Raw genomic sequence first — 12,976 nt, forward strand, 5'->3', positions numbered from 1 at the left:
ACTGGTCAGGTGAGATAATAAGTCTAAAATGATCGTGTAGGTATTTAAAAATATTGAGTTGATTTTGTTTTTCTGAGATGCGAATGATATATATTTCATACAAGCCAGAATAAATGTTCAGTTTCTCAAAAATTCCAATACAATTTTCAAGACATCTCGAATGCAATTTAAAGTTAATGAAATATTAGTAAAATGATAGAAATATGTTAATATATTGACATTATCGTTTGTATCTACGAGAACTATTCTCTCTCTCTCTCTCTCTCTCTCTCTCTCTCTCTCTCTCTCTCTAACTGATCCATTAAATACTGATCGCTAAATAATTCTTCAATGAAGTTCTGATAAGTTTATCAGAACTGGAATTAGGACGCGACATCGCTCCCTTCACTTGAAAAAGACCTTCCTCATGACAAGAGGAATCTTTCGATTTAAAATAAACGATTTCATGCGGAGAAAGCATGGTTTATTATTGGAGAAACTCGAGTTTTTAATCCTACATACAGCAAATCGGCCAGAGAAGATGCCATAATGTGAAGATAGTGGATAGTGACGGAGTATGCAGATGGAGGATTACGTAGTGCAGAAGGTAGTTTGTGTGATTTGGGGTACCTTCCCGCAATGAGTCCTTGAACTCACTGGAGGCGTCACGTAATGATAATAATAATAACAGAAAAATAGCAATACCGAAATTAAAAATGGACTGTAATGGTTTATTAAGCGCTACATACTTAAAGAAGTGTTGCTTTAAGAGTTACTTAAATCTCATTTCGGCTTTAGTCTGTTCGGAAAATGGTGCCATTTTAATAAAAAGGCTATGTTTTCACTGAATTTCTCGCTGAAAAGCACTATCTAATCTGTAAAAAATGTTCGATGATTAAATTTGGTAAATCAGAGAAGTTAACTGCAAACATATTTTTTCTGAATTAAACAAATACAAAAGAAAGAGTATAATTAATCTCATATAGACCCGTGGTTATCATTATATCAGACTTATTGATTCGTGTTAGATTGCTATTAATAAGGGTAGAAAATCAATTGTATTTAGCATGAGCACAAAAATTTCCGTTATTTCTACAGTAACAGAACAAAATATCGTGGAAATTACTTAGAGCCATTGGATGCAACTATAATAGAGTATAATGAACCATATACATTTGCTAATACAGTATAACAGAATCCGTTTTTTGCCTAATGAATAGTAACTAATGAAAGGTGGCCATTCAGGGTTAGTTTATTTAACGATTCAGGTCACTGTGGGTTTGTTCTCCAATTGCTTTCTAAACGTGCGGACGTTTGCTCTCCCCTTCAGTTATCAAGTACACGTAGAAAAGATGTCATGTACGTTATGCAACAGCCTCTTATCTAAGTGGTTTCATTCTCCCATTTATCCGAATGTAAACTAGATAAAGTTCAAAACGTCCCAAAAAACACTTGGCGAGTTATAAGTGGCGTCGTTTGGGATTAAAAGATATACATCTAAATATGGTATCACTTTTTGCTATTTCCTGCAGTGACGTTATTAAAGGAAATGGTCGTATAATTATAAAAGCAAGTAATATATATCAACATTTTAACTTATTCTTCATATATATGGTGTGGTGTAACTATTCCTTTTGTTCTCTCTGTTTCTCGTAACTGCTACACTTCGATAAGAATCTTGTTACATTCTTAACTGAAATATCGCAGTTCCAATATACAAATAAGATAACAACATACATTATATATACAGACTGAATATAAAATTGAACTCGATAACATTTGAGAAATTAATGAGTATTTGCTATTGAACATGAAAAGTTACTAATTATGGTCCTATCGATAGCTTATTGTGCATAAAAAAGGGAACTCATTCAGTAATAAAACATACTTCCCTTCCACCTTTATTCGGAAATACAAGGCCAGACTTGAATTTGGATATTATCTAGAGCGCGAGAAATCTTTATAAGTGTATCCTGGAGTTTTAATGTCTACAAAACAAACCGGCAAGAAAACACCCATAGCTTACAGATGTAATACTTGGCCCACGGTGTGTGTAGTGTGTTCAAAATAAAATCCCCTCTCCACGAAGTGTCTCCGTTGTCGCGACATCTCATTCAGATGAAATGACTTAGAAAAGCTTTTTTTCAACTGAAGACGAGTGAGCGAACCATTCTCATAAGGCGGTAATAGGGTTGTCCCACTCGGATTTTTCACGCTGCAAAAGGGACAAGCAGGGAAGCCATTCTCGTATATATATAACTCTTATTTCTAGCTGCTTTTCCATTTCTTGACCTCTAAGATTCAATTCAACTAATGATAAACTAAAGCCGCCCACATATATTTTTTCTTTCTTTTTATAATTCATTAGGGACTAATTAAATCCACTCAGATTTGAATTATTGAACCAGTCTTTATTCTAACCTACAGCTGGACACAAAATGTGCAGTGGGAACATGAAATATGTGCTGTTAAAAAGATTATACAGAATACAAAAATATTTAATGTTTCAGTCTGACTTGGCATTTTAGAAAATTATGCAGTGAAGAAAAAAAAATAGCATTGCGTCTAACACGAACAATAATAATGAAAATATGTTTTCAAGTAAACTTTATTTAGTGAACGTTTTACTGTCATTGTTATCAAACTAACATAGGTATTAATAAAATAAAAATAACTGTCTAAAGACAGAAACATAAAGCAAAGTTACTGAATTTTGAGAAACAGTGACACATCATAGCATTTTCATTTGTTTATATCTGATATTGTAATCAGATTTGTCACAATAAGATTTCTAGTGTAAAACAAAAACAGCCGTTTATTGACTGAACTAATTTCATTCACATTAAATGAACTGAAATATGAATTCATTCACAGTTCAGTCTGTTTGACCATTAAATCATTTGAATTTTAAATATGAGTGATCTTTAACTTCAAGACCAAGAAATATAACTATTAATCTGCGTGATGCGATACTAGCTTCAAGAAAATGTCCAGGCTTCTTTGCCAACCACACATATGAAGGAATCAAACTAACTGGGAAAGCAGAGCGCATGTATTATGTCAAATGCAGAAATCAGATTCAAAGAATACTCAAGAGAGTTTTTTTTTTAGTTCCTAACCGTTTACTGTTTTTTTTTTTTTTTTTTTTTTTTTTCTATTCGGGCAAAATTTCTCTTCCTAAAATGTGAGTGACTTTATCGAAATCGAGTTTGCTTTATTTACATACATCAATTAGTTTTAAAAGAGGTATACCGTGAGTAGACATATCGACACAAAATTAATAACGGAAAACTCACGTACAAAGATTATTCAATAGTATAATTTTCGCCTGTGTGTCACAGGCATCTTCATTACACTTTAAGCTCAAATTAAACAATAACTGACAATTCCAAAAAGCGCCACCTAAGTAGCTGGTGTAAGATAACTACAAAGGTCAATAAATTTCCTAACAAAAAAAAAAAAAAAAAATGTATACAATAAAAAGTTAGGAAAGATTAGCTGATTTATAAAGTACTATCTCCCATAAAGGGGATAGACGTAAGCCGTCGGATCTGTTTAAGTTAGGAGAATGAAGTCAAGTTTCACATGTTTCTTTATAAAGGCGTTTCATGAGGAACCGACTTTTGTGAAGGACTCTTGTCTTTCTCCAATGAACTCTATGTCTGGTGAAGATGGCATGTTATGCAAGTCCAGACTTTTCAGGTTTAAATTATTCAATATAAGATTGGTGTTATTCTAGCCGAATAGAGGCAGATCTTCCTGTATGTCCGAAATAAGGTAATCCACAAGAGCACGGAATCTGGTAGACACCTGGATAACTAAGATGTGGAAGTTTGTTCTTAGGAGAAGTGAGAAAGATGGAGATTTTTCTAAACGGTCGAAAGGCAACAAAAATATTCAGTGGTTTTGAAACTTTTGCTATACGTTCACTAATGCCTTGTACATAAGGGTAGGAATGCGCATTATTTCTTCTGTATTTGAAGAGGAAGACATATTAAAACTACTCAAAACTCTTTTGATGAAGCAATTCTTATAACCATTATATTGAATTACTGCAACAGGAATTTCCTTCAGACATTGTAAAATTATTTGATTTTGTAATAGATTCTGGTTATTTTTCCTTTAAAAATAGTTGTACCAACAAATTGAAGGAACAGCAATGGGCAATCCTCTTTCTCCTGCTATCTCCAATTTCTTTGTGGAACATTTTGAACAACATATCTTTGACAACATTTCTCCCAGACCTACTCATTGGTTCAGATATGTCGATGACATTTTTGCTGTATGGAATGCTCTTCTGTTGAACTTCAACAGAAGTTCATCAGAAGAGTCATTAAACGCACTTCATCCTAGGATCCAGTTTACCCTAGAAGTAGAATCAAATAAGCAGTTAGCCGTTTTAGATCTTCTAATTCTTCGACAACAGATGGTAATAACCTACATTTCTCAGTCTATAGAAAGAAGACTCATACAGGCCATTATATCCATGCTGAATCTCATCACCATCCCAGTCAAAAGGCAGGAACTATTAAAACACTGGTTCATCGGGCCCACTCCTTTTGTTCTTCAGACGATATTTTACAGAAAGAACTGCAATACATAACTTCTTCCTTTCTATCTAATGGTTATAAGAATTGCTTCATTAAAAGAGCTTTGAGTAGTTTTAATATGTCTTTCTCTTCAAATACAAAAGAAATAACGCGCATTACTATCCCTTATGTACAAGGCATCAGTGAACGTATAGCAAAATTTTTAAAACCACTGAATATTTTTGTTGCCTTTCGACCGTTTAGAAAAATCTCCACCTTTCTCACTTCTCCTAAGAACAAACTTCCACATCTTAGTTATCCAGGTGTCTACCTGATTCCGTGCTCTTGTGGATTATCTTATTTCGGACAAACAGGAAGATCTGCCTCTATTCGGCTAGAATAACACCAATCTTATATTGAATACTTTAAACCTGAAAAGTCTGGACTTGCAGAACATGCCATCTTCACTAGACATAGAGTTCATTGGAGAAAGACAAGAGTCCTTCACAAAAGTCGGTTCCTCATGAAACGCCTTTATAAAGAAACATGTGAAACTTGACTTCATTCTCCTAACTTAAACAGATCCGACGGCTTACGTCTATCCCCTTTATGGGAGATAGTACTTTATAAATCAGCTAATCTTTCCTAACTTTTATTGTATACATTTTTTTTTTGTTAGGAAAGTTATTGACCTTTTTAGTTATCTTACACCAGCTACTTAAGTGGCGCTTTTTGGAATTGTCAGTTATTGTTTAATTTGAGCTTAAAATGTACTGAAGATGCCTATGACACACAGGCGAAAATTATACTATTAAATAATCTTTGTACGTGAGTTTTCCGTTATTAATTTTGTATCGATACACCAATTAAAATGAGTAAAATGAATCATGAAATTTTGTTGACCCATAGCTAGATCATCATGACGTAATTTGCTTTTATTCCCTCTAAATTCCTGTATTTTCGTTATCTAGTTCTGTAATAAAAATTAAAAATCAATTTTCAGTAAAAATTTATTTCGAATTGATTGACATTCAGTTGAAAAGTCCACCGCAATGTTAGTAAGATGTGTATAGACTTTATAATATTATTTTTTTATAGTAAATAACATTAGTAAATGTTGGATACAGCAAAAATTAATTTAAAATTCAAAATTAATTTTAAAAACATGCACAACAGCCTGATAACGATCAAAACTCACAGATTCGAACGATTGTCTATGCTATTTGTTACTGTTTGTAGCAAATGAGAGACGAGGAATTGTCTTCGTTTGATTCTGTACGGCACAGTAATACCAAATCAATTCGCAGTAAACAGGTAACTTCCTCGCCGAATCTGCACCAGCAGTAACCCCCTACAGATAAACAGTTATCGTACATCGAAATTACTGCAACTGGTGTTCATTTATTAGATCGATTACAATATAGAAGTTGCGATACAATAAACAATATACCAACAGTGGCTATTTTCACAATCACTTTGTAGGACATATTCCATTGAAATATAAGCTTCTTAATTCGGCCTGATTGAGTAAATATTTTTTTATTATTATTATCGTCACCATATTAGGAAAACAATCTATTTCTACTTTAAAATATACGTGATATTCTGGGCAAAAAAATATCGATAACTTTATTATTAACCTAATCACAATGTTGTTGTTTTTTTAATGAATTTAGCATGGGTTAAGAAGCTCTATGATATACTGTCACTGAATATGGTGTTGAGGAGCTCACCGACCACAACTAAGTTATCAGGAAGCTGAACTATGTCAGATACATGATTAATTATTGATACCGCCTCGTTTTCAGTAGAAATAAGAAAAAAAAATTATGGTGCATTTTCTGAACTTAAAGCAATAGCCAAAGAGATTAATAGTTTCTGTAATTACTGATGATTAAGTTATGCTCACCATGAAGTATCATGAGCGGTACTGGCCTTTCTATCAAGAACAATAACCATGTTCCTGAAAATGTATTATTTTGCTCATTATATCCTTTAGTGTTGTATCATATGAGAGTGCACTGGCAAGAGAACTTCATCGGGATGATTAATTTTGCACATCGAAGAGATACTGTATCAGAATTGTTACCCTTCGTCACAACGTATGAAGAACAGAACCCCCATGAGTGATAGCATTTTATACACAGGTATAAATATGTAAACGCATCTTTTACAAAGCCGTTATAAAATATTTGACATATAAATGCATCCTGTACTAAGCCGTTATAAAACACTTGACAATTTTTGCGTCATATAAGCAAATAGAGCTTACGTGTGAGATATCTTGACTTAAAATAAGTACAACTAATCTATAGAAACAGCCTGGAAAACATAAATAAGTACAACCAATCTATAGAAACAGCCTGGAAACCATATACGTATTATTATGTAGGTGGCGATCATTTTCTTTGACTAAACGAAGATGAAGAAGTATCGATTCTTTTGTGGCATCTAGAGGGTGGCTGGTGGATAGATATCAAAGAGTGGTTTACGGAGGAGCTGAGTCCAGGAGAAGGCAGGTGACTAGTGGAGTACCTCAGGGCTCAGTGCTTGGTCCTCTATTGTTTATTTCAGGGCTGTCCAAAGCGGCCCCGGTGAGATTTTGTGCGGCCCACCTGTGGGTTTTGATGAGCGAAAAAATAAAATAACAATTTGAATCAAATGTGTGTTAGAAATTTTAAACCTATCACTAATCGATAATCTCGATGTTGGTAATTTTATTTGGTGTTTTTACATCACTATATACGCACGTGTTTTTCAAATATTAGATGTGTCAAAGAAGAGTTCTTACACAGTTTTGTTCCAAAGTGCATGCTCCGGAGCTCACGGGGAACGTGAGCGCACGATCAGTGCTCAGTTAGTTTTATTTGTTTGTTCAGCTATCGAGGTTGTGTTGTTGGTGCTCACCAAATTACTAGATACGCATTGTGATGCGGCCCTCGATTACCTAAGGTTGGACAGCCCTGGTTTATTTTATACATTCATGATATTAGAAATAATTTTGATGATGCAAAATTAGGAAGAGCGATAGTCAATTCAGATGATGTAGATATCTTGCAGGATGACTTAAATAGGCTGACGGTATGGGCTAAGGAAAATGACTGTCAGTTTAACGTGGCTAAGTGTAAGGTGATGCACTTCGAGAGGATGAGATCACATACTGTTTTCTATATTAATAGAACTGAACTGCAAGAAGTTTACGAGGCTAGGGACTGTGGACAAAGAACTTACGTTTAGAGGGCATATTGCAAAGATTGCCAAAACATCACATCAAATTACATGGTTGTTTAAGAACACACTGACAAGCAGGGATAAGGAAGTTATTGTTCCACTTTATAAGGCATTAATAAGACCGCATTTGGACTATTGCGCACAGATCTGGTCACCTGGATTTCTTGGTGATGAAGAAATGGTGAAGAGGATTCAGAAGCGAGTTGCAAAGATTGTTGCAGGTCTGTGGAATGTTTCCTACGAGGATAGATTGAAGGTCTGTGGGCTCCAAAAACTAGCTGATAGACGTAGGAGGCAAGATATGATAGAAGCATATAAATTATTAAAGGGATTTTATAGGATTGATACCGATGACCTTTTTAAGACCAGTGCAGGAAGGGAGAGAACGAGGGGCCATCCCTGGAGATTGCGCAAGAGTGTGGTTAATAAGAGTGTCAGGACTAGATATTTTGCTTGAAGAGTTGTTAAGGGGTGGAATGCATTGCCAGAGGTGGTTGCGAATGCTTCGTCTTTTAATGAATTTAAGAAGTATGACAGATATTGTGTGAATAATGGTTAGTGTGTCAATGATGTAGTCTCCCGCGATGAGTCTTTTGACTCCATAGAGACACCGTTATAATAATAATAATAATCTAGTTTATAATAATCAGAAATAACAGAGGCAACAGATATGACCGTAGTTAGTTGTTTTAGATTTCGCTAAAGCAACTAAGAATACAAGGAGAATATGTGATAGTTGATTGGTTAAGATTTATTTTTATTGGAATTTTAACACACCATCTATTTATCGGCGTTTGTCATTTACAAAAATAGAGTGGATTGGTTTATCCAAACCCCGATCTCCCATTTTGAGCACTGAATATTTGTTTTATATTCATTCCACGCACGAGGACACGAGGACACCGAAATGATATAGCAGCCTCATGATTTGAATTAAAAGGGAAAAAAATACAGAAAATCGAAAATATGGAATATTTGAGTGACAATCTGAGCACCAAATTGGAATTGGTTAGAATCACAGCAAAAGTAGATATGAAGCCATTGTAATATTCTGTGTTAATGGAGCATATTCTTCGGCCGGTTTGTTTGTCTTGCAGGATGCAAAACTTGAGTTTGTTTGAAGATAAAACCCTTCACCTACGTATGAGACCAGCTAACTCATCTTAAAACTTAAATTCCCTTATAAAGATTCCTCAAATCATGGGTGGGGAGGGATTCAAATGTAGATCTTTCCAACGTCAGGTAAATCTTACGACATCCTCCTTACTGCGCTACGAAGGCGGTCATACAAAACCAAAGAAAGAGTTTTAGAGAAGTAGTGACTACTCACAGGTACATTTCTCATTTCACTTTGAGCGCCGAATATGAAATATAATAATTTCATTCACAAATTATTTTCTAATGCTAATAATTTCTCACTTAATTTCAGTAATATGTTTTTTTTTTCCAATTCCACTTCAGAACAAATTTCTCCCATTATAAAGTCCTTAAGTAACTCTCCTTCAGCAGGTTAACATGGGATCCCTTCCAAAATTATCATAGTTAACTGGCTTTCACTCACTAGTATTCAGTTTATCAAAATGATGAAAATAAAAATTGTGATGGCGGTATTAAACCATAACAAATAAGATATTTTTCGCTTGTATCGGCATGACAATTTCATCATGTCCTCATACTACGGAAGCCTTCGCAACGAAATCCGAAGCAAAAAAATTGTTCTATGTGGTTTAATGGTTTAATACTGGCATTACAATTTCATCATATCCTCATACTGCAGAAATCTTCGCAACGATATTTATCAAAATTCTCGATTAAGCTGCCCACACAACCCCCCCCCCCCAAAAAAAAGGAATTACTGTTCTTATGTGTAAACAAAGAAAAAATTACTTAATCCCCAAAACTACATCCCATTCATCACGATATCTTCTTTTACTAAAATCCTCGATAAGTTAATTTATACACTTCGTACAAATTGGCATGCAGTGATATAGTATACAATAGTAGTATACAGTATATGTGTATCTTAGAGGAGATGAGATATCTGGGAATGATTGTGGACAAGGACCTAAAATTGCAGGGACATATTGTTAAAAGTGTAAGGACAACACAACAGATTATGGCAATGCATGCGGAAGACACTAACGCGTATAGTTCCATTGTATAAGACTTTGATTAGGTTGCATAGGGATGACTGTGCACAGATTTGGTCATTTAAAAAAAACGGATTAAAAGATATTGCAAACGGTCCAGAGATGATTGACTAAGATGGTTTTCGGTCTCTGGAATGTTGAGTAATAGATTGAGGAAATGTAGTTTGCACTGGCTTGTGGATAAGAGGAAAGGGGAGGGTATGATTGAGACATAGAAGTTACTGAGGGGTTATTAGTGCCTCTGTAGCTCAGTCAGTATAGACGAAACCCTTTGGTCGGAAAGACATGGGTTCATTCCTCAGTGACGTGAGGAACCTTTATCTGGTCTCTTTCGACTAAAGGTGAGTTAGTCGGTCTCACATGGTGGTAGAGGATTTTTTTATCCAGGAAACTCGAGTTTTTCGTCCCCCAGAACAGGCAAACCGGCCCCGTGAACACTCATGGATTACAGCCATGAATACGTCCCAGCCACAATGTACCGAGCCCGGATAAAAGTGTGGGGGGAAGGGGGGGAGCAATGGTGAACTACCATGTAAAAATATCACCTGGAATACTTTATCGGCAATACCTACAAAATCACCTACTGTCGGAAACGACTGAAAGGGAAAATCAGATCAGAAGGGGTTATTACCGGATTGATGCCGATGAATTTTTACATAAAATGTCGAAAGACGGTGGGGGAAGGGGGGGGGGGGGGCAATAGGTCATTTCTGGAAGCTGTATAAGGAGATTAGTGAGGTTATTAGAATGCATTGTCCGAAAGTGTGGTGAGTGCGGACACGTATTTAAGGCACGGTATGATGAATTGTGTGCGTATGAGATTGAGACCTCCTGGGATGAGTCTTTTGACTCCATTAAGGTATAATAATAATAATAATAATAATAATAATAATAATAATAATAATAATAATAATAATAATAATAATAATAATAATAACAACAACAACAACAACAACAAAATGGCCAGTCGTTTGGCTTTTAACAAACACTGAATAAAAAGCAATTTGCATTCATTAATAAAAAGTCCACAGCGAGCGCTTTAATAAATTATTATAACGAAATCGCATCTTGATAAGTCGCTCATATCAATAAAGCATATATCTGGATCTAATGAAAGCATTTGATACGGTTGCGTATCATTAACTCAACTGTATATCATATCAACTTTACTGACATAAAGGGTGAAGCAAAAGCTTTTCATATTCCCGGCTATCTTGAGAGAAACTGTGAGTGGAGAAAGTATATGAGCTAATTGCTCGCCCTGAGTGGGCTAGGAGATTAGTCCTCAGTGTTGAAGTTTACGGTGGCGTTAGGTCTTTTATGGTTAAAATAATCCATTGCGTCATAATCTGCAGCCAGTTGGATCAGTTTGTTAGGGTGCACAGATGCTTTTGAGAAGAATTTGATTGCTATAGTCTGCATGAAAGTGTAAATATATAGGGGATATCTGTGTCCCGATGCATCTGGACGGTTCGGATGAACCATGGGGCACCCAGGATCATTCTGAGACATTTATTCTGGATACGTTGTAATTTGAGAATATTAGTATTTGAAGTATTACTCCAGGCCGGTGAAGCGTAGATGAGTATTGGACGAACCATCAGTTTGTACATGAGAAGTTTGATTCTGGTGCTCAGCTTACTGTTTCTGTTAATTAGCGGGTAGAGCTGGGCTATGGTTTTTGATGTGTTTGCACAGAGAGTCTTGATATGGGAGCTGAAAGTCAGTTTTCTATCTAGTATTACACCAATATATTTGATCTCAGTTTTCCACAGAGTTTTAGTGTTGAAAAGGAGAATATCTTCTTTAGGAAGCACTGATCTTCTAGAGAATAGGACGGCTACGCTCTTCAGGGGATTCACTTGGAGTCGCCATTTGGAGAAATATTGTTCGACTAGCAGTAGGTTTTCTTGCAGTTTCTTGATGGCTAGGTGAGGCTTTAAAGATCTGGCCAATATCGCTGTATGATCAGCGTATAGAGCTTTAATTGAAGATAATGGGTTGTGCGGTATATCACACAAGTATAAGGAGAATAGGATTGGTGCTAGTAAGGATCCTTGTGGAACTCCACTAGGATGCCACAGCTAAAAAGCGATTTACGCTGATAACATTGTGCTAACTTTAAGAAATACACTGCCACTGCATCTCATAAACAAGGATCCAGATGATATTTATCACCGGACTACCAATAATAATGTTCCTAAACTTCTCAAAAAAAAAAAGGTTACTAGGTCATGTTTAAGATAGAAATTAACCTCTAATCATAAATATCACGTTTTATCCAACACCTATTAACAGAGTCAACAAAATACTTCTTCTTTTGATTAGTTGACATGGGTGTAATTATTATATAGGTATAATATATTATAATTATTAACCTGCCACCTACAATGCTGAAACATTTTATTACCAGGCTAATGGTTATTGAGATAAATGCTGCAAAAACTCATGTTGAAAGGATCCTGAATACTCAAATTTTGAGCTAATTATACTGATATTCTTTAAGTTTTAACCGTAATGGATAACATACAAGCCTGAATCATTTAATTACAACTCTCCTTTCAATACGTAAATTATTTCCGATTGAAATTTTTAAAAGCATCTTTGTTTATCAGCGAAATGCTTTTCTCTCCTAAGTTATATATACATATACACGTGTACTAAATTCTCAGTATTAATACTGTGAATTTTGTGCAATACATTTCTTTGTAAAATGACTGGTAATCCTGAAATGAGCAAGTTTATTTGTAATTGTAATAAGTGTGCTTTCTTTTTTAAAATGTATTGAGTTATACTAATTGTACATGTAAATGTGAGTGAGATAATTCGATTCCCAGTACTCCAGTGATAAAACATACTTTTTTCAAGCCACATCAGGCTTCCACAAACAGGGTGGTAGTGGTGGTGGTCTGACATAGGCAAATGAAAACTGTCTACCTACTAAAGGTATTCACAAGCATCCATATACTGTATATTTTGGGATTTTGAACCCGCCCTATTGATTGAAGAGCAGTGACGCTGTCTATTCGGCCAACTTGGCAACAACTATAGTTCATTCATTCTCCAGGACAAAAAGTGACATAAAAA

Source organism: Typopeltis vanoorti, chromosome 9 (genome assembly GCF_054136105.1).
Source record: "Typopeltis vanoorti isolate ZY-2024b chromosome 9, IOZ_Tvanoo_1.0, whole genome shotgun sequence".
NCBI classification, from domain to species: domain Eukaryota; kingdom Metazoa; phylum Arthropoda; class Arachnida; order Uropygi; family Thelyphonidae; genus Typopeltis; species Typopeltis vanoorti.